This window comes from Myotis yumanensis, unplaced genomic scaffold (assembly GCF_028538775.1).
Source record: "Myotis yumanensis isolate MYYU_CA2020_CCGP unplaced genomic scaffold, mMyoYum1.0.hap1 SCAF_7, whole genome shotgun sequence".
Lineage (NCBI taxonomy): Eukaryota > Metazoa > Chordata > Mammalia > Chiroptera > Vespertilionidae > Myotis > Myotis yumanensis.
Window position 1 is genome coordinate 17,505,967 of NW_027223758.1, and position 21,709 is coordinate 17,527,675.

The following is a 21,709-nucleotide window of genomic DNA, read 5'->3' on the forward strand; positions in this document are numbered from 1 at the left end:
TGTCTAGCAAGCTCACCGGCGGGCGGTGCCAGGTGATACTGATATAACTGATCGAAAGATCTCACTTTGAAAATCCCTGGCTTCTACTACAAGCAGAAATTTATGACATGCAGAGGCAGTCCATCAAGCTGTACAATTTCAATGGCTCTCTGAAACCAACAGAAAATCACATTTGTAAGAGTAATTCTCGTAAAACAAAAATGAATAATGATTCAGGGCATGCTCTGCGGCAAAACTATATTGGCCTGGCTGTAAATGAGCGGGAAGCATGTTTCCAACATCTTCCAGGAGGCTAGCGAGTTAAAATTAATGATAAAATTAAAAAGTGTCAGTGCTGCCAAGGTAAAGACAATTGAAACGTAAATGCTCACATTTTTACAGATGAGAAAACTGAGAACAAAAGCAGACATGCAGGTTACCAGCAAGAATGGAACTAGAACCCCTGCCTCGAGATTCACTGTCCAATACGCCTATTACGAGCAGTGTGAGCCAAGTTTCCAGGAATCCATGAATATTTTCATGGCAGAAAGTATAAAGATGCAGGAGGCTCGTGAAGTTTTACTGTCCTCTGTGGCGGAACAACACGGAGCAGTCCTGCACAGTATCAACATAAAAGATTTCATTCCTGGTGTCTCCTAAAATAAACCCTCATTCTGTGCTGACACGGAAAGTTCATCAGAAGAGAGCACTCCCAGGCGAGCATCCTTCTCACCTCCCCATTCTCCTGCTTCCCTTCCTACCCTACTTCCCAATGGACTAAAAAACACTGAAAAGGCAAACACCCGGGTGAAAGAGCGATCAAGACACACTATGCACCCCAGAAGCTTCCAGATGCATCTCTTCCCAGGCAGGACAAGCTGTGTCCATTTATGGTTTTCTTGGCTCTGGATTGAAAGATGATGATGTTCTTGCCATCTTAGGCAAAACAACTGTCCAGATCTGCCTCGGGGTGGACATCCTTCTCCCGGGCTTAGAGCTGTTGTTTGCAATCAGCTAACACGACTGGCCAGTACAACCAGAGGGAGCCCGGGCAGATCCCGCCCCCACTGCCCCACATCTCATTGCTCTTGAGAAACTGAGTTAACGGTTCAAATTGTTTTCTCCTTCTTATCCTATTGTCAGAGGAGCAGTCAGCGTGAAGGAAAACTGAAACAACTGTCAGAAGAGAAGAAAAACAAAACATCTATTTAAAAAAAGTGTAGGTCACCACGTGCAATATTTTAAGGAGCTGCCTTCATCTGATACGCATCACCCTCTTGGTCTGCTTTCCAAGTTGGTGCTTCTCCACGTTTGCCTCCCTTTGCTGCAGGGCTTCTAGAGATTTCTGAGGAGGAGTACTTTAGGGGGGAGTGCAATCTGAGGTTGAAGAAATAAAGTGGGGACAGATGCCAGGCAGGGCATGCCTTATGAATAGGTTAAGCACAGATTAAACAGCCATCGCCAGCCCCATAACTCCACAAACATGTTCAGCATCTCTGCCAGTTAGTCTGGGCCTTTGGGATCACTGCAAACACAGTGATCACCAGAGAGTCACAGTGACTTGTAACAGACTCGGAGCACAAAGGAGTTGACTTAGTGGCCATCAAATATTTTAAGTAACTTATAGTATTTTAAATAACCAACAACAAATAATTAATTATATATTGAACATATCTGTGTTCTATGTAGTCAGGAATGCCAACCAGCTTGTGAAATGGTATTTATAAAAACGTGACAGTTGAACATGTATTTAAAATGTGTTTCAGTCATAAACATGCAACATGGAACATCATATTGTAAGTCAAAATGCAACATACATCATATTTCTTTTATGAAGATCACCTATTCATTTTATGAAAGGATCATTCAGTGTTTGAGGAATATGAACTACCTATATAAAAATATTTTGCATATGACCCAACATATCTTGGAGGGTGGCATAACTTTAACTCCTTTTCTTCTTTCTTTTTATTTCTGTAACTAATATAGTTGGCAGTATTCCATCTAGGATGCAAATTAGGTTCCATTTATTTGGTACAATGTCATTTGGGCAGAAAGCAATAATCCAAAAAATATTTATGGAGTTTCTCCTCCATTCCAGGCACTGGGCATAAGGCAGTGAACACAACAGATGAAGTTCCTGCTCCCGGGAGCTGGCACTCTCACTGAGACAGGGTAACAGCAACACGGGGAGAAAATGAATATAAAGCACATCAAACTCTAACCCAGTAACTCCTCACAGAAATGCCTGCCTGCTCGTTTCTGCTTTCCAGAGTCAGATAATGGCCACTATCTGATACACTGAGTGTATGAGTTTCCTATTGTTACTGTAATAAATTCTCACCAACTCATCTTAAAACAGCCTCAAATCTTACAGTTCTAGGAGTCAGAAGGCCAACTGGATTCTCACTGGGATAAATTCAAAGTGTCAGTAGGACTCCGTTCCTTCTAGAAGCTCCAGAGGGAAAATCCATTTCCTTGCCTTTTCCAGATCCAAGAGGCTCCCCACATTCCTGGGCCCATGGCTCCCTTCTATATTCAAAGCCAGCAACCCTATCACTCTGCTTCTGTCATCACATCACTTTCCCCGACTCTGGCCCTCCTGCCTTCTCCCTTCTCTTATTGAGATCCCTGTGATTACAAGAGACCCACCTGGGTAGCCCAGGGTAATCTCCCCGTCTCAAAGTCAGCTGATTAGCAACCTTAATTCCATCTGCAGCCTTAATTCCCACATGTCATGTAACATAACATTTCCAGGTTGCAGGAATTAGGACCTGGATACTGTTGAGGGGAGCTTCAAAGGTGTCTGGGTTCTGCAACCACCCGGGGGGAGGAGGGAGGCTTCCTCTTAAACTTCCTGATAGGAAACATTCAGTAATCTCTTTCCTCAGAGAGGTTTTAGCACAGTGGAGGGTACCACTGTCTACCTGTGAGACTCTGGGAAAGTCACTTTCGGAGGATAATAATACCTGATCCATGGTTCTATGGAGATAATTGAGGTAAAAATGCATGGAAGAGGTGTGAACCTAGAAACCACAACGACCAGTTAGTTAATATTAGATAGATTTAGCTGTTCCTGAATTTCTTTAACCATGAATTCAATATTTTCTTCTTTGTAACGAACTAAAAATTTCAAGCTAACATCTGAGCAGGCTCCGTGGGACACTGTGGTAATTACCCGGTGGCATGTGATTCACCCTTTCCTGTGTTCCCATTGAAAGAAATGTAGAAATGCATAAAAAAAGGCTGAGTGTGGATGAGCCGCTGAAACACAAGAATGGGATGTGGACTGTGGGAGAGCACACTGATCCCCAGGTGTGAACCCCTATCTCAGAAATTCGCTGCTGAAAGGAACTGCTTTCAAGGGCACTCCCACCCTGTGAATACATCTTTCTATATCCATCCATTCAGAGACCCCAATTCCTGGAAATGCATCTCAACCAAGGAAAAAGGGTAGATGGATGGGGATACACTGCCTTTTGGAGAATAACAGAAAAGAAGAGAGATGGGAAGAACCATGGGAAGGATACAAACTGGGGTAGTACAGTTTAATGTACTGTCTTTAGATCGAAGTTTAGGAAGAACTATGAAATGATTGAAATTATATGAATAAAGCCCCATCTAAATATTCAAACCACCAGAGAGCAGAAGCAGGAGATCCCCTCTTAGGCAACCTAAGGCACCTCAGAAAACACAACACAAACAGAATTTAGCCAAGGACCATGACCAACAACCACACCTTGAACTGAAGATATGCTAACAGTAACCTGAAAGGATGTGGCAAGGTGAGTGCTCTGCAGGGACCGGACAGTCTGTTCACAGTGAAGGGGTTCAGAACAGGCCTCCCAAAATGTGCCACCTGGCATGGGAGTTATTTTGAGCTGAAGGCAATAAAGACCCTGCACACTCATGAGAAAAGCTTTTAGCTTTTCCTTAATTCAAATTAGGGGCCTTGCCTACAATAAGAGTTGTCACCAGAAATAACTTCTTATGACTTATCTATAGGGCAGGGAAAACTACTAATTACTGAACATCTGCTCTTCTTGTCATCCTACAATGATCTTCCTTCCCTCTGAAGCCCCAAGGCACCTTACCTCATCTCTAGTTCAGAATGTCATATGAATCTCATTTTAACTTTCTGTTCTCAAACCTCTCATGTATGCAGTGTCTCAGCCTCAAGAACCAAGAGGGATAGAGGAAAGTTGCCCCCACCCCTACCCTACAACAGGCACCCCCACAACCTGGATCTTTTCTCTCAAAGGTGGATAACTCAAAAAAAAAATTTTAATTCTCTGCAGCATAAACACGAAAAACCTTATACTTCCATAAATAATTTAGTACAGAAAGTAGAATTTTAGAAAGAATCTATTTTGCAATCTCAATGATACAAGAAAACATGGACCATATGAAGAAAAATTTTAAATGGACAGATAGGCTAAGATGAAGCTAAGGAAGTAGACCAGATATGAAATGGTTAAAAAAAAAAAAAAAAAAAAAAAAAAAAAAAACACCAAAAAAAAGAAATGCATGAACAAAACCTAAATGGAAAATAAGGCAGTAGAGCAGATCCAAGTACTGAAAATCAAATCACTGAGGAGAAAAAAAAATTAGAGACTCTTATAGAATGAAGGGGAAATGTCAAAAAGGGAAATGATGAAAGAGGTGATAGACATGGAAGACATACAAATGGCTATTGAAATTACAAACGGTTCATGTTCCAAGAAAAACAAACAAAACAAATGCAAAAACATAATATTCTCAAGGTCCATCCATGTTGTTGTAAATGGCAGTATTTCATCCTTTCTTATGGCTGAGTAGTATTCCATTGTGTATATGTACAAATCTTCTTTATCCAGTCCTCTATGGACACTTTGGTTGTTTCCATGTCTTGGCCACTGTGAATAATGCTGCAATGAACTTAGAGGTGCACATCTTTGCGAATACATCATTTTAAGTTTTTCAGGGATATACCCAGGAGAGGGATTGCTAGGTCATATAGTAACTCTATTCTTAATTTTTTGAAGAATCTCCAGACTGCTTTCCATAGTGGTTAAACCAGTCTACATTCCCACCAGCAGTGAATGAGGGTTCCCTTTTTTCCACAACCTCTCCAACATTTATTGCTTGTGTTGTTGATAATGGCCACTCTAACAGGTGTGAGGCATATTGAGAATATTATGCTCAGTGAAATAAGTCAGTCAGAAAAAGCTAAGAACCATATGATTTCACTCATATGTGGGATATAAAACTGAAATTCATAAATATAAACAGCAGTGTGGTTGCCAGAGGGAAGGTGGTAGGTAGGGAAGGGGGTCCTAATATATGGTGACAGAAGAAGATTTGACTTTGGGTGGTAAGCACACAGTGCAATGTACAGATCTGGTAAAATAGAAACCCACACCTAAATCCTATATAGCGTATTGACCAATGTCACCCCAATAAATTTAATTAAAAATAAAATAAGTAAAATAAAACATATGAAGAGGAAATGCTTAAAACAATTATATAATGAACAGGGAGAATAAATAGTTATCAACATAATAAAAACACAATCAAAAGTAATATTTTCTGGACAAAATGAAAGAAAATTAGAAATGGTATTTCCAAATATACACATAAAAGCAACCTGACAAGTTAGGAATTAAAAAATCACTCTCCTAAATAATTATTTGCACAGAAAATATAAACCTACAATTACAAGACTATTAGAAAAATACAATAATGATTACATGACATTGTAAAACTTATAAGGAGAGTCTAAAGTGGCTCTTAAAGGCACATGCATCATTAGCAAGAAAGAACAAAAATATATAGCCCAGCCGGTGTGGCTCAGTGGTTAAGTGTAGACCTATGAACAAGGGGGTCACAGCTCATTTCCAGTCAGGGCACATGCTTGGGTTGTAGGCTTGATCCCTAGTAGGGGGTGTGCAGGAGGCAGCCAATCAATGATTCTCTCTCATCATTAATGTTTCTCTCTCTTCCTCTCACTTCCTCTCTGAAATAAATGAAAATATATTTTTAAAAACTCTCTTATTAAAATATATATATACACATATATAAAGCACTTAAGTAAAGATATTAGAAAAGAAAACAAAGTAATTAGAGATGATTTTGAAAAAAACTACCCTATATAATAAAAGGCTAATATGCAAATAGACCAAACAGCTGAATGACCAGTAGTTATGACACGCACTGACCACCAGAGGGCAAATGCTCAATGCACGAGCTGCCCCCTGATGGTCAGTGCACTCCCACAGGGGGAGCACTGCTCAGCCAGAAGCTGGGCTCACGGCTGGTGAGTGCAGCAGCAGTGACGGGAGCCTCTCCCACCTCCGTGGCAGTGCTAAGTATGTCTGACTGATGTCTCAGGCCTGCTCCCTGGGTCAGACATCCCCTTAGGGCTCCTGAACTCTGAGAGGGTGCAGGTCGGGTTGAGGGACCCCCCCCTTCTTGAGTGTACGAATTTCGTGCACTGGCCTCTAGTTAAAGCTATAATTGATGACTCAGGAAATAAGGAGAAGAGCAAAACTGGTAAATAATAAAATTAAATTTAAAATACAGTCAAATTTCATGCAGAAAATAAGAGAAACAACTAAGTTATTAATGAGAAAAATGTTACAGAATCACAATTATAGAACAAGTTAAAATTTTAAAATGCAATGCGTATTTTTGTTCATTTAAAAAACCTTAATGAAATTGGCATTTCCCTGGGAAAACAAATTATCTAAACAGAAAAGATATTCAATGGAAGATATTGAAATGTTTGTCCAAAATTAGCTGCAAGAATACAGGCCAAGAAGAACTGTAAGTGTTCTTTTGAATTTTAAAGTTACAGGTCATTACCATGCTTCATAAAACATTCCAGAACACAGAAAAGAGCATGTAAATCATCAATTTGTTTTGTAAAGTTAGTGTAATGCTATATCTGCCATGAATATAAAAGCAAAAATTTTATAGAAAATACAAACAAATCAAATCCAACATTATTTTTTAAAAGTATATATCTAGGGTTTACTTCAGGGGCAGCTCAAAATAGATATTTATTTACATTATGTTATATTAAACACTCCGATAAATGTTAATTAGGCATTTGACCACACACCACATCCATTCTAATTTTTAAAAAAACCTAGAAAACTAGAAATTAAAGAAAACTTCCACAGCATAATGAAAGTAACCAACTTAGTAGCCAACAGTAAAAAGCTATTCAACTACAGCCTGAATTTTAAAATTCCCTATAATAGCAAATTATTGGAAAACACAAGATATTGGTTTGTATAATAAATGTGTTTTAATTATTTATTATGTAGTGTAAAACTTAAGATTAAAATATAAATAATAAAATTAAGAATAAATTTAAAAGAAATCTTTAAAAGAATGTATAAAGAATAAAACAATAAGAACAATAAAGAATTAATACCAGATTAACTTTCACAAACAAATGTAAAAAATAGATAGGGAAATAATCATGAATCTCCATTGATTTTTTTTTTTTTAACCTTGGATCACATGAAAAGCACACTATGAATGAGAAGATTCAATGTTGTAAAATGCCATTTTTTCACCCTAGCTGGTTTGGCTCAGTGGATAAGAGCATTGGCCTGCAGACCAAAGGGTCCCAGGTTCGATTCTGGTCAAGGACACATGCCCGGGGTTGCGGGCTCAATCCCCAGTAGGGGGCGTGCAGAGATTCAATGATTCTCTCTCATCACTGATGTTTCTATCTCTCTCTCCCTCTCCCTTCTTCTCTGAAATCAATAAAAATATATTTGAAAAATAAATAAAATGCCATATTTTCCACAAAATAGATTTGTAAAAACCCAGAGGCATTTGGGCAAAATTTGACAGAGATTCTAAAGTTCCCTAAAAGGATAAACGAGTGATAATAGCAAATAGTGTTCTTCCCAAAAACAAGAGGAGTCTTGCTCTAGGAGATAATTAACAAGCTAATAAACTACAACAATTAATTAATGGGTAAGTAGAACAAATTAGACATCACAAAACTGCTTCTGTGCATAAGAACACAGGCATGAAATAAAGGTGGTACTACAAATGTGTGGGTAAAGGAAAGATTCTTAAATAAGCAATTTAACTGTTAAACCTGTTCATCTGTTTAAGTCAATTCTTTACTGTATGCTAAAATAAAATCCAAATGAGCAGAGTTTAAAAAATTTTAATTAAACCATAAAACAGGGAAAAGACATGAAGGATAATATGGAATTAATATACAATCGAGATTCTGGATCTAGGAATAACACAATGAAAAAATAAATACAAGGGAAAAGAAATATAATTTTGACTAAATAAAAATGAAAACCTTCTGCTGTCCAAGTGAAAAAAGCAAAACTTCTGAACTAGGATAATATATTTATATATATAACATAGCTCTTACAAATCATGGATAAAAATGCTGTTGCCCCATTAGAAAAAAATGAAGAAATTTTCCTCACAAGCAAAGAAATATGAGAGACCAATAAACATTTTTAAAATATCAGCTTCCCTAGTAAAAAAGAAAGGCAAACTAAAGCACTGAGAAACCATTTCTCTGCAATCAAACTGAATTTAAAATATGTAAAATAACCATACTTATTCAATTCTGGCAGAGAACACTGAATTGAGCACTCTCAACCCTTGCTGTTGGAATCTCTCATTTGTTCAGATTCCTGGAAAGAATGTGTTAGCTCTGACAATGGGCATGTACTTCTGACACTGAATAAGCACTTCTAGGAACCCACCCTGAAAAAAATGTCAGAGATTATCAAAGATTTTAACACAAGAACATTCATCATAGTGAGGATATTGAAAATACCTAATTATCACAAGTGGAGGCCTGCATAAATAAATTAGGATATAATCAGATGACATAATGTAATAGTTAAGTCCATGGGTTCTAGAATCAAACAGCCTGACTTCAAATCCTCCTTGGCCCTGTAGAAATTTTGTGAGCTTTAGCAAGTTACTTAAACTCTTTGTGTCTTATTTTTCTTTGAATATAAAGTGGAGATAATAATGGTACCTACTCCATCAGATATTGTGGGGATTAAAGGAGTAATACAGGGAAAGCACTTAAAGTAGCTAAAACAAGCCAACTGCTCAATAAATGCCACTTGGTATAATACTAAAAAAAATTATAATTGTAATATGCACTATTATTATGCAGACATTAATTATTTTTTAAGTTTGATGCCATGGAGAAATGTTGATAATAAGTTAAACAGCAGAACCCACCAATTCTACACAATCTCTTCCAGAGAATAAAAGGGAATACTTCCTAACTCATTTTATGGGCCAGCAAACCCAAACAAAGATAATACAAGAAAAGTAAACTATGAGTACCCTGGGCGATCACAGATGCAAAAGTCCTCAACAAAATATGATCAGTTCAAATCCAGGAAACCAGCAAGCGAAAAACACACCATGATCTATGGGGTTTATCCAGGATATTCAAGGCTGATTCTGTATTTGAAAACCAATCTATGTAACCCACGATGTCAACTATCTTAAGAAGAAAAACTATGAGATCATATCAATTAATGGAGGAAAAGCATCTGACAAACTTCGCTATCCATCTGATAAAAATTGTCAGCACACTAGGACTAGATGGAAACTTCCTCAACTTGATAAAGGACATGTAAAAAATCCAACAGCAAATACCATAATTAATGTTGAAGGACTGAAGGCTTTCCCTCTCAGATCAGAGACAAGGGAAGGATGTCTACTCAAACGATAACATTGTACCGGAAGTCTTAGCCAGTGCAATAAGGCAAAAAAAAAAAAAATTTAAAAACCCTCGATCTGAATGTTTATAGGAGCTTTATTCATAAATACCAAAACTAGAAACAACCCAGATGTTTTTCAATAGGTAAATGGATACGTAAGCTGCTGTACACCTGTATAATGAAATACACCTTAGCCATGAAAAGGGATGAACTGCTGATACATGCAACAACGTAGATAAATCCGAGAAGCATGATGGTAAGTGAAAGAGCCAGTATCAAAATATTACATAGGATTCCATTTGTATGACATTCTCAAAAGGACAAAACTATAGTGAAAGAGAACAAATCAGGGATTAGGGATGGGGAAGGTGTGATTACAAAGAGATAGTCTGAAGGAATATTTTTGTGGCGGGGGGGGGGGGGGGGGGGATTTCTGTTCTGTATCCTGTCAGTTAATTTTACTGTGTGTTAATTTTTTTTAAAATTTTAAAAGCAGGATCCCATACATTACATACAGTAGGATACCAATTTAAAAATGCATAAGGAAGGACATATACTGCAATGTTGGGAAAGACTGGAATTGGCCTGACCTCATGCCCAAGTTTATTTAAAGTAGGTGCAGTGAGTTTGCTTTCTGCACATACCCCGGCACACACCATGAAGTCCCACTCAGAGGTCATTACCACCAAATTCCAAAGCCTGGGTCAGTAGGTCCTAGGAAACTTTGCTTTCCTTGGAAATGATGTTCAGATAACAGATTAGAAATGCAACACTAGCAATTTAAAATTTTAAAATCTTGTCAGCTCAAAGGCCCGTAACAAGAAAAATTAATGGGCACTCATTTTTAAAATGACCAACCATTCTCATGCTAGTGAGGTAACTGCTCAGGTAGAAGGTAAGTCAACAATGTTAATTGTCTCCTAAGGCAAGCTAAGCATATCCTAAAAGCCAGTATGTCTGGATAAACAAATCTCTCACCTTTTACAAGTATTTCACCCTGAAATTCTCCAATTTTCTCCATCTAGTGACTACGCATGCCAAATAATTCCTAGCAAGATGCCAGCACTTCAGAAACATTTCAGAATTTAAAACAATTTCACTGACAGTTTGCATTAAATATATTTCTAACCTTAATTTTCTGCTGTGTTTTTTTTTTCCTGAAGTATTTACTAAACACAGAGTCAGAAAACCTGGGTTCTGACCCCAATTTCAATTCTCTTTCACATCAGTTTCCTTAAACACAGGATCAGATGATAAGATACAATGGTCTCTACATCTCCTCCATCTCTAATATTCTAGACCTTTCTCATTTCATGGCACACATAAGCCAATTACTAAAATTCTGTGGCACACTAAAAAATATGTTTTTGCCAATCTAACAAAAAAATAGGTATAATTTTTATTCATTCACACCAGACGGCTATTGTTGTGTTAGCTGTTGTCATTTTTTTATTTGACAATCTGAGGGAAAAGAGGTCAGTGCCCCTGACTAAATAGTCAGGTATTGCATGATTTAAAAATTCTTGCAGCACACCGGTTGAAAATCACTGTTCTAGGAAATGAATCACAGTGAACGTAATATTGCAAGGAGCATGGCTAAACTGCTTAAATGAACAAAAAACTCGAATGAACTATTTTCACGGAGGATTCATTCAGAAATATTGTTTAAATGACAGAAAAAAAATTGTTCATTAGAGAAACTATTACTGAGCCATGCCTGACCTTTATCTAGCACTTAGCTCCGGTTACAATACCTGAAAGTAATAAAACTGCAATAACTGAGACAACGCTCCATGTCCCAATTTCACTGGTGTACACTGACCTACACTCATGTCCCTGCTGCCAACTTATAAGCAGTCTTTTGTGTAGAGCAGCATTATTGGTGGTGGAATTTTACTTCATTCTCAAGGCTATAACTTTTAAATTAACTTAATTTGGAATAGGTGATAGGAGTGACTGAAGGTATGTGGGGAGTGCGTGGTTATTCATGAGCAACACACATTATCCTTGTGATGTTGACCCTGTCCAACATTTTGACTGTGGTGGTTGGGAGAACCTACATAAGAAAAAAAAATTGTACAGAACTTACACACACACACGTACAGACATAACTGGGGAAATATGAATAAGATTAGTGGATTACATCAATGTCGCTACCCTGGTTATAATATTATATGGGAGTTTTGCAAAATGTTACCATTGGAGGAAATGGGAAAACCTACAAGGAATCCCCCTCTATTATTTCTTACAACTGCATGTGAATCCACAACTAGCTCAAAACAAATTTCAGTTAAAAAGGATATGATGAAAACTCACCTTCCACCCACTAGTCCTCCCAGGAGGCAACAACTCTTACCAGTTTCATGTGTATAGGCGCTAAGAGAGTGACAGGAGGAAGGAAGACAGGAAGGGATAAGGAAAGGCTTAAATAACTTGGAATGGTCTTGCAATGTATCGAAATAAATTCAGCTCTGGCTAGTATTGCTCAGTGGTTAAAACATCAGCCTGAGCACCGAAGGATCTCAGGTTTGATTCCAGTCAAGGGAAGGTACCTAGGTTGCAGGTTCCATCCATAGCCCAAGTTGGGGCACGTGTGGGAGACAAAAAATCGATGTGTCTTTCCCACATAGATGTTTCTCTCTCTCCCTCTTTCTCTCTCTCTCTTTTTCTCTCTCCCCTTCCCTCCCTCCCTTCCACTCTCTTTAAAAATCAATGGAAAAATATCGTAGGGTGAGGATTAACAAAAAAAAATTTTTTTCCAGCTCTTTCATACTCATAGTTGTCCTTGAGACAAGGTCTTGAGTCTAGGAGTGTGTTTCTTTTTAACAAAAAAAGAAACCTACCCTACCCTAGCTTCCTCTCCCATTGGATTATTAGAAGTAACCATGTCTTTTCCCTCAAGACAGGGCACTGGGTGACCCTTGCTTGGGAAATCTTACCCTTCCTTGATAAAGAACTAAAACTAGAGATGCAGAGGACGCCCAATGACATGGCCCAGTCAGCTCAGCTTACAGAAACACAATCAACAGACTTTCCTCCTTGTAGTTTCCAATCATTGTTTTAATGGCCTCACTTAAATATGAGTAGACACCAAGGATTACTTGACATTCAAAGAAAGCACATCATATGGAAATCAAAACAAAGTAAATAGACAACAGCAACTTGGAGAAACAGACTCTATACAGAGCAAGGAAAATTTCAACGGCATTATTAATAACTTAGGGATATAAGAGATGATTCTGTATCATTGAAGCAGAACGGGATGCTACTAAAAATAACTTCCAAAGGAAGACGGAGTTCTTGGAAATAAAAAATATGACAGCGGTAAATAAAAGCTCTATATAAGAATTGGAAGATATGATTAAGAAAACACAGACATTAGAGTAAAAGGATGAGGAAAAAAACAAACAAGATAAGAGGGATAAGAAAATCAAAGTCAACCCAGGAAGTCAAGCATCCAAATAATAAACAATCCAGGAAGAGAGAAAAGAGAACATAAGACAGAGAGAATCATAAAAGACAAGTTCACAGATATGAAGGACATAAGCTTCCAGATTAAAAGAACCAGGTGAGTGGCCAAGAAAATGCATGAAACAGAACCACACTAGTCATAAACATGATTTTGGTGAACATTATGAGCAAAGCAAAGAGCATGCATGTCCTTAGAAGGAAAAACAAATCTCACTCAAAAAAAAATTAAAAACTGGAACAGCATCTGACTTCTCAGAGGCAAGGTGACACTGGAAGCTAGAAGACAGCAAAACAATGCCTTCAAAATTCTGATGGGGGGAAAAAAAATGTTTTCTAATTGAAATTCTTGACCCAGCCTAACTGTCCTCTAAGTGTGGCGGTAAAATGAATATATTTTCAAACCCACAACGTCTGAAACCTTTGTTTCGTTATTTCCACTCCCCTGTCTTAGGAGGTACTTACAGTGTGTAATATGTGATCCTTAAAAATGTATACATACCACAAAATCAGGAAAGACCAATACATGAGTTCTAGGAAACAGAGCTTTCAACATAGGGAGAGCAGGGAGAAGGGAGAGTGTTGGGGGGAAGGGATGCAGGAAGAGGCTGGAGGGGGAGCTCAAGGTGACAACTGGGCAGCAGATTTAACCAGCAGCCTCTCCAGACTAGACCAGGCCAGAGAATGTGGTAAAGATTTCTTCAGAAAGAGAACTAGACAGAGTATCTAAGGGCACTGTCTATATGAAGAGGAGATGAAGGCGACTGGAGGAAAGTTTGGGCTTCAATGAGTGGTAAAGTCTTAGAAAACTAAGCAGACCAATGTTAACTCATGTTCAGGACAGAAAAATTAAGCCGAGTGTCTTTAAGCGAAGACCACCGACGTGGCTATGATAAGGTAAACACTGACATAGCCCAGTAGTGCCTGTCTTGGCTGCATGCTAGAGCCATCTGCCTCACTTTTAAAAAATCTCAATGCCGACCTACCAGTGTGGCTCAGTGGTTGAGCATCAAACTATGAACCACGAGGTAGCTGGTTCAATTCCTGGTCAGGGCACATGCCCAGGGTTGCGGGCTTGATTCCCAGTAAGGGGCATGCAGGAGGCAGCTGATCAATGATTCTCTCTCATCATTGATGCTTCTCTCTCTCTCTCCCCCCCCCCCCCCTCTCTTCCTCTCTGAAATCAATAAAAATATATTTTTTTAAAAATCTCAATGCCCAGGCTGTACCCCTGAGCATCCCATCAGAATCTCTGGGGGACAGGACCCAGCCAAGAGTAAGGTTTAAAGTTATAACATGGGGTGATCACAATGTGCAGAGAAGACTGAGACCCGTGGAGCTAACCAAAGGTACAATTCTCACCCTCATCATCCTACTCACAGATTATGTGTAGCTGCAACTGCTTATAATCTTGGCTTTCCACAGTTCACTATATTCTACCTAAATGCCCTGCCAGAAATCAAAGTCAAAAGTCCATAAATGAATGCTTCACATTCTCACTTAAAAGTGGTGCTATTGCCCGGCTGGCATGGCTCAGTGGTTGAGCGTCGACCTGTGAACCAGGAGGTCACCAGTCGATGCCTGGTCAGGGCACATGCCCAGGCTGTGGCCTCAATCCCCAGTGCAGGGTGTGCAGGAAGCAGCCTATCAATGATTCTCTCTCGTCATTGATGTTTCTATCTATCCCTTCCTCTCTTTTCCTCTCTGAAATCTATATATATATAATCTTGGGCACTGTCTATATGAAGAGGAGGCAGCCGATATATACCATTAATTATATATATGTAATTATTTAATATATATATATATACTAAACTGGTGCTATTGACTTCTTAGTGTCAACTTATGGCACCCCGTTCCTCCTGGTCACCCATGCCCCATCTCACCCACTTTGTTCTTACATCAAAGTCCTACTCTAGAAAGCTGCTTGTTTCCTGTCCTACACACCCTCTGATTCCCCAGCTGACTGCCTCACTACAGTGAAAATGACTCCTGCTTGAGGTCAAATAATGCAGAAACACAAAGGGAAAAATGAGGAGAAAAACACAAAGTTGCAAATGTGAAATTCCCCCAAAGTAGGTCACAGATGGCTTACTTTATTTGTTCACCCTCTCCTAGAAATAAAGTGATTGACAAGCAAGGAACAATGGCTAGGTTTCATGATTCACATCAGCACCTTGGGTTGATTTGGATAGTCTCAAATATCTACGTATTGCCATTCTAATCCCACCTCCATCCTTTCTACACATCAATCTCATTAAAAGGCCACGGCTCCATTTGAAGTCTGTGCCTAAAATCTGATCATGCTGCCATTTCCCACCGTGTCTGGGTACCAACTTACCAGCCCACCTGCAGTATATGAGACTCTCCTGCACCTTTGTCAGCGCTTGATATTCTCATGTTTTCAGTTTTGCCAATCTGATATTGAAAAGTGGTACTTCATCATTTTAAAATGTGGATATCCCCAATTACTATGAACACTGAGCATTTTTTTACTTGTATCTAATGGCCACTTGCAACTGCCTGTGTGAATTGCCTGTCTGTATTTTTTGCCCATTTTTCTATGAGTTTGCCTTTTGGTCCCCATCCTTACCAACCTGATTCCTTTTCTATCCCACGTTCCAGGTTCTGCTGACCACCCCCCTCTTCCACGCCACACTGTATTATCATGTGTATCTCTCACGGTGCTTGAAAATTAGTTGCTCAACGTCCCTGTTCCCACTAAAGCCTGTGCACCACTAGGATGATATTCTGGGTGTCCGTCTCTGACCTCTCTGTCACCTCGGTAACTAGCAAAAAGCCACAGGTGTGTATTGAATGAGTGAACACAGTCCCCTGGGCCTTTATATCAGTGAGGTCCCGGCAGAAACCCACTCAAGGTGTGTCACTGAGAAGAGTTTCGGAAATGGACCATTTGAAAAGGTGGCTGCAGAGTGAGAAAACCAATGACAGACGGTGAAGCCCGCAGGACTCTCAGTCTTGAGGAGAATCACCACTTCCAACCATAGAGAGCGAGGAGTGAAAGGCAGGTGGACCCTGTGAGATCTGTAGCCACCAGGGAGAGTGTGGGCGGTCTCACCCAAGTCTGAGAAATTGTGAGCCATCACCACCTCACTCACAGAAAACCTCTTCCACTTGAATCCTTAATACTTCAAATTCTAAATCCTACAGAACAACACCATGTTTCAAGCCACTGCAAATGATAAACAAAATCATTGCGAAACGAGTTCCACAGGAATCAAAGGCAAGAAAAGGCCAGAAAAACTAGAATTACCTTCCCAGCAGAATCACCCATTTGCTGTGGGATTTCAGAGATGTTTTCTGAACTCCTCATATCTCAGTGCCCCCCCTTATAGAAGTATATGTACTGTTATTATTCCCCAAAAAAATTTATTTTGCTTAAGGAAAAGAAATGCCCTTAAAGAAAAATACAGATGCCAAAATCGTGTCCTATCAGCCAACCTCCACCAGGCCGTGGAATTCTCAACAAATGGCTGGTGTTGCAATTCTTTTGGCTTTGCCAACCCTCCGGGGTAAAAACATCTTCCCACAAGGGCTGGAGGCTTTCAAGTGGAGGAAATCTCTGAGAAAAATCTGGGTTGATGAGCAACTAAGAAAAGCCAGGAGGAAAGGCACACATCTATATATGTCTAGGCAGAAAATAGAAAAAGTTGAAAAGCAATGTTTCTAAAATGCTGCTTCTATGAAAGCAACCTTCTGTTACTCCTTTACTCTCGGGTTGACTGAAAAAGGCAGCGTGACTCCCATTTTCTATGCATGTCCCCTTAAGCCCAGGCGAGGGAGTACGGCGGCGTGCAGCTCTGACCGAGGTGGGCTTGGCTTCAAATCTTGCCCCTTGATGAAGGGACACTGGGCAAGGCACTCACCTTTCTGCAACTCACTGTGAGCCCATGAAAAATGAATAAAAACATCGAATTTGCTGGATTGGGGGCAGAATTATAAATCATGAAAATGAAGTGTGTGCCAGCCAGTGGGCTCCTAACACACGGTAGTTCGATCTAGCACAGACGCTGTAGTTTGAAAATCAAAAGAGCTTTTTTAGTTGAACAAAGATCATTTGAACAGCTACTATGGGCTGGGTGACAGATGTGACAAAGGTGAGACAAGTTCATGGTGGCCCTGACTGACCTCCTGACCTTAGAACCTGGTGAAGAGGAGATATTACTCAAGTCATAACTAAAGAAATACATAATTGCCAACTGTGATAAATGTTATGAAGGGAGGAGAGAGCCTGCTCAGAAAGCAAAATGGGGAACCTAGTCTGGTCAGGAAGATCCTGGGCCAGGAAGTGAAGGATGAAGGATCAACTACGGCAGTGGTGACAGTGGGACCAGCATGTGCTGGAGGCCTTGGGCCAGAAGAAGTGTCACCCTTTCGAGAAACAGAAGAAAGGCCAGAGTGTTAAAGCGTGGGAAGGGGAGATAAAGCTGGAGAATCTGGCAAGACTTCCCTGTAAGCCACACGAGGGATGGAAAGGTCACGGTCACGGTCACGGTCCTCTGAGAATGGGAAACCACAAAGTGAAAGATGGCTCTCAGGTCTGCAAATGACATTCGCAATAAAACTCCACTGCAGCCCGCTTCTCACCGCTGGATCCCACACCCGTGAGATGAGCAGCAATGTTTTCATGATTGCAAGGTATTCCAAAAATTACATACACACGTATGTTCCAAGAGAATAAGGTGGAAGTGCATTTATTATTCACCATTTACCACCTTGGGAAATATCTGCAATTACTTCTAAGTCATTAAGCCTCTGGATCGCTGGTATCCCAAAGACAGCCACGCCAGTATCTCCCACTGCACATGCTCTCCTACAGCGTACCCGGACACGCCTCTATTGAGTAAGCGACAGTGTCTATCTCCTTGAACTTGGGCTGACAATGCTCACTGCCTTGACCAACAGGAAAGTGATACCATGGGACTCCTGAGGCTAAGACATACACATGCCATGCACTCCTACCTTATTCTCTTGGAACCCAGCTGCCATGCTCTGAGGAAGTTCAAGCCAAGGCACATGGAGAGGCCACATGTAAGTGTTCTGGTTGACATCCCAGCTGACGGTCCAGCCAACAGCTGGCATCAACCCCAGAAACGGGAGTGATATTGTCGCCAGATGACTGCAGACCCAGCTGTCAAGTCACCTAGCCTTTCAATCTTTCCAGCTGAGGTCCCAGACATAATGAAGCAGAGAAATGCCATCCTTCACTATGCTGTCTGAGCCAAATTATCCATGAGCAAAACAATAAAATAACTGTTTTATACTCATACATGTGGGGTGGTTTGTTATGCAGCAATACTAACTGGAAGAGAAAGTATCTCAAAGTATGTGTGTATGTACTAGTATATGTAAAAGTAGATAGATAGATAGATAGATAGATGTATAATTTTTCTTATTCACTAGGCACCTCTCAGGAACATTCATCAGGGAATGGTTACTTCTGAATTAGAACCCCTGTGCTTTATCCACACCACTTCTAGAAAAAGATGACCAGGTTCCTTACTTCAAAGAATAATTAAACACTTTAAAAACTCAAAACATACAAAAGTAACCCATCCTCACTGCCAAAAAAGGAAGGAAGGAAGGAAGGAAGAAAGGAAGGAAGGAAGGAAGGAGGGAGGGAGGGAGGGAAGAAAGGAAGGAAGGAAGGAAGGAAGGAAGGAAGGAAGGAAGGAAGGAAGGAAGGAAGAGAGAGAGAGAGAGAGAGAGGAAGGAAGGAAGGAAGGAAGGAAGGAAGGAAGGAAGGAAGGAAGGGAGGGAGGGAGGGAGGGGACTTGTTAGCAAATCTGACAACTTATTTCAATTGGCTTTGAAAACAGAGATCAAAAACGAGATCTCCATCGGCAGCAACTAAACAGGGCACCCAGGCTCTTTCCTTCTCCGCTGCTGAAGGTTCACACAGCTGCAAAGAGTGTTTGCTGATTAAATAAGGCACTGCCTATACAGTGCACTGAGCACAGTGACTGCCTTTAGAGCCCACCAGATTCCAATGATCATTATTCCTTTGTTGTTGTGAGAATTAACGTTTTTCTTGATTCCAGCGCTAACCCTTTCGACCTAAATTTAAAAATACTCCTGTTTCGTCGCAGCAGAAAAGAACCGATACTGAGTTTGGTTAAATGTCAAGAAAGGGATCTCAGATTCCATATGATTAGAAATATTATACAACATTATGTAACAAAACTCTATTTAGGTTTAGTAAAGGACTGTCCTTTTATTTTAAAAAAAAGTCAGTATGTGTTAGAAAAGAGTGTTCTGGGAAGTTACACTTAATCAGTGCATGGCTTTTAGGTGAATAAATCAAAATATTGCCTTTGATCCTTATGAAGGTACCCCCTATAGGGTTACATAAATATTACAAAGCTGCACCACATGGTGATAGGAATACCAGGGGACAGAGGTGGCATCAAAGAGCCAGGTCAACTCAGGCTGGTCTCTTCCTCTGCTCATCAACTGCTGTGTGACCTTAAGCGAATCACTCAGCCTCTCTAAGTCACAACATCTTTTTAAAAAGGCTAAATTCCAAACTTTTTTCCATCCTGAAAGGACCCGTACGTAGAGTAGCACCAAGTTTCCAGGGTGATACTCACTATTCAAATGCCTAAGTATGTTGAATGACAAACTCCCAAGCAAAATAATCACTTGCAGGTTCACATGCATTAATGAATATCTTTGAAATTATCTCAAAAAAAAATGTGCCTTGCTGCAAAATATTGCTGTGCATCATGCAATGAAATTACCAATATGTAATAGGAAAAAAACGGTGATTCGACACAGGATTATGATGAGCATGTCATTTGGGGGAAATAAATGGAGGTTGGATGGCATCTTAACACTGCCAGCTTTTCTCTGTTATCTTCAGGTGCTTGGTGTGAGGGTCTTCTTAAGCCCCACATTTATAGTAGGGGCTGGAGAGAGGGAAAGAGAATATGAATTGTACAGAGAAGAGAGATCAAGGGAAGGAGTGGGGGGAAGGGCTATGCTTTGGAACTAAATTTGAGTCACTGGCACCTGAACAGAAATGTCACTGCTAGGGAAACCATTTCAAAATGACATTCCCGTCACCAGGTTCCCAGTTTGCAGAGTGTCTAACACTCCCTCCCCCCAAACATCCCAGGTATCTCGGGGCCCAGGCAGCCCCCTGCCACTGATGGACGCAGTTGTATGGGTCACATTCCCCATCCTGAAAAAGGTCTTTTCAATCCTGGAAAGCGGTGGGAACTCTATGACTCATAGAGCCCAGACATGCAAGAAAAATGGCCGGCACGTACGTGACTTGGAATGGCCCTTTCCAAAGGTGGCATGAAGTACAGACTGGCTTTGAGTCAGAGACATTAAGATGGAAACGGGGTTCATAAAAACCCTCTTGGTGAGAACTGGCAGGTCTGACTCTGCCCCGGGAGAGGGGTCCACTCTGCTCACCCAGCACAGAACCCTACCTGATGTCAGTCCCCATGGCCAGACAACCTGGGAATCAGGAGCGATAGGGAGAGGCGTGGAGTCTTAGCAGCTTCTCTGAAGACCAGAACCGGCTCTCATATTACCATATATGATGAAGTCTGTCAACAGGTCTGCTAAGGCCTGAACCAAGATGGACCATCTGCTTTCCCCAAGAAGCACGAGACCAGCCAATTTGGGGGAAATCCCTTAATTGATGGCACCTTTAAAAACATCTTACCATCAACATCCAGGTGCCTTTATTGTGCACTTCATAACACACTTGTGTTAAAGCTGTGTCTCTCTTAACACCAAAGCACTATTTGTAACTGCTTTTTCTCACAATTATTCTATGACTATTTTCCCAGGAAACATACCGCTTGAATGGCTGGGATATAAAACCATTTTACAACAATTATTCTTCCAAGTCTTTCCTCTGTTTCTTAGACAGCTGCACCCCACGGTCCAAATTGTTACGGTGGACAACTGTTGTGAGCACATTTCTCCACAAGAGCTATTTCAGCGCAAGGAAGGCCAAGGACAAAGATAAAACAAAAGTTGTGGGTGAGAAGGTGGCCCCACTGCAGGGCAGCATGAAAGCGGAGTCCAAACCCTTTATTCCAGAACGGCAAGTCCACAGAACGGATCAGTCTTCCCAGTGACTGGTTAGTTTAAGAGAACAAGTCCGTTCCTAAACCCCAGCCAGTAGCCAACACTTTTTTCTTATCTGGAAGTTCCCAGCATCTGTTCTGGAAAGGCCGGTACGGAGCTTTCTATCTGGTCCACCCTGTGCCTCTTCCATATGGAGAACACTTGGCAACTATGTGTTCACCAGTCAACCAGCCCTGTCCACGTCCTCAACCCAAAGCGTGTACAGGTGGTTACCTGCACAGGTAGCGAATCTTACCAGGTCAACTTTATTGGGGGACTTGCTGAGGCTGACAGTCCCTCCAGCTTGTGGCTAAGTCCCTCCAAAAGACACCGGTAAGGGTTCCCAGGGCCAGCCAAGCACCCAGCGTGCTAACTTCTCCGTGCGCGGCGCTCGCCTACAGAGCCCTCTCTGCCCGAGCCCCACGGAGGGGCAG

General features: G+C 40.7%; 1 protein-coding gene across 2 annotated transcripts in view; it reads right to left on the reverse strand.

Moving 5' to 3' along the window:
* Positions 1 to 21,709, reverse strand: part of SLC24A3 (solute carrier family 24 member 3) — a 461,550-nt gene that overhangs the window by 439,021 nt on the left and 820 nt on the right. Inside the window, exon 1 of one of the 2 annotated variants that reach the window (XM_070419850.1) lies at positions 21,532 to 21,610. The exons of the other annotated variant lie outside the window; for it this stretch is intronic. The gene's annotated coding sequence lies outside the window, so the exon portion shown is untranslated. Of the gene's footprint in view, positions 1 to 21,531; positions 21,611 to 21,709 lie in introns of those variants that run through there. 2 annotated transcript variants of the gene reach the window in all.